This window comes from Amblyomma maculatum, chromosome 5, assembly GCF_055883805.1.
Source record: "Amblyomma maculatum isolate TAMU_Amacu chromosome 5, ASM5588380v1, whole genome shotgun sequence".
In the NCBI taxonomy this organism is placed as follows: Eukaryota; Metazoa; Arthropoda; class Arachnida; order Ixodida; family Ixodidae; genus Amblyomma; species Amblyomma maculatum.
The window spans coordinates 47,763,491-47,765,375 of record NC_139348.1 but is presented as its reverse complement, the minus strand read 5'-3'; positions in this window follow the sequence as shown (position 1 = coordinate 47,765,375).

Below are 1,885 nucleotides of genomic sequence, written 5' to 3'. Positions count from 1 at the left end.
ATAGTTCTTCAGTTGATAGTAAATGAAGGTTTTCTTTGTAAGACATGCTTATCGTGCTCTATTTCATGTGATACAGTGTTCTGTGCATGACTTTTACAATGAAGTGACCTGTATTATGAATGATTTTCGAGGTCGAAACCACTTCATTACAAAGGCACTTGATTGCATTAGCATTGCATTTACCCGAATGCATGACTACAGACATTTTCAGTTCACGCTGCTTTTAGTAACATCACATATAAATAAGTTTATCTCTGCACTTTCATAAAGTTTTCAGCAAGATTTCAATAAAGTGACATCCTGGCGCGGTCGCTCCATGGTTAAAACACTTGACTGCTGAATCAGAGGACCCAAAATTGGATCCTGGCCGCTGAAGCCGCTTTTCGGTGGTGGCAATAAGCAAGGCACCCGTGTGCTGTGCGATTTCAGTGTACGGAAAAGAACCCTAGGTGGCTGAAATTTCCAGACCCCTCAACTGTGGCGTCTCTCACAGCCAGAGTCGACATTAAACCCCATAATTGAGACTAACCAATAAAGTGATACTCATCCTGCTTGTGAATCTTACTATGAATGCTATGCATCTTTAAAAACGGTGGAACCATTCAGTCCAGACTTGAGCAGCTACTTGCAGTGTTTGTCGATCTAAAACTGCCCTTTCAATCTGCGTAGCTGGGACATGCTATTTGAAAGGGTGATTGTAGTGAGCCTTCACTTGGCACTCTCTCATGCCTGTATACTTTGTAACTGCGTATGCAGATTAGAGCGTGCCATAGTAGGATGCAACTTAACAGCAGTTGCTAACTATGCTGCGACTGCTGGCGCATGTGTGAGCCATGATGATGGTGTTTTGTACAGTAGCGTATATCATACAACACATGACACCCAAGGTGTTTCTTTTTTCTTTTTAAAAAAATTTTGGTGCCGGCTTGGCCCAAATTGCTCAAATTTCATAATGTGGTAGCATGGGGCAAGGCAAGCTTTGTGACTCAGTTTAGCATAGCACTCGCATCACTGCAGTCGACTTTCTAACATGTTGTGCAGGGCATTCATGATTCTTAGAAAAAGTGGCTTCAGTCCAGCTGGCATCTCCATTTATGGGAGCCTGTACGGAGTCTGCACCTTTCTACCATTTGTTGAGAATTCAGATTTACGCATTACTATGGTCTTGGTACATCTGCCAGTCTCATGTTCACTAATTTCAAATGGCTTGGAACAATATGAATTGCATTTCTTTTTTTACTGTAGTGCAGACCCCTTTTTGTTATGTTGTGCACGTGATGCATATCATTCCTTAATGACTTGGGCCATTTCCTTGAATAAATTCATGCCAATCCGTGCATTTGCTATTTTTAGTAATTACTATACTTGTGCACGGCTGGTCTCGAGGGAGAGCGGACGCTCTTTCCTGTGGTCTTCTTAATCGCCGCAAAAGCAATGGGAGCGGTTCTCTTTTAATTACACTCTCCGCCGCTGTAAGTTGTGCCACCAGCTCACCGTTCGCTTTGCACCTGTTGCAGCAGCAGCGGGCGGTTTTTCCCTGGTTTCACGCTGTCATCCACTGGTTTCGTAGAATGCGCAACACTGTAGTTGCTTTAGCTGCACGTCTCCAGTGTATTCCACATGTGAATGAAGTCCTTATAACAAAATCTGCCAGTTAACATCATCAAAAAGACGAATCATTCTTTTTCAAAAATAGGATGTGCATATATGATGGATACTGCTCTCTTAAATGCAGAAGATGGTGTATTGATCCATTCTTTTCAAATATTCATTCTGGGCTGACAAGTACTATAAGTAAGCTTGTTAATGCAAGGTTAGCTTGGTGGCATGTCTATGTGGTTTAGCGCTGCAAAAAAAACTCTGGCTATGAGAGGCGCCGCAGTGG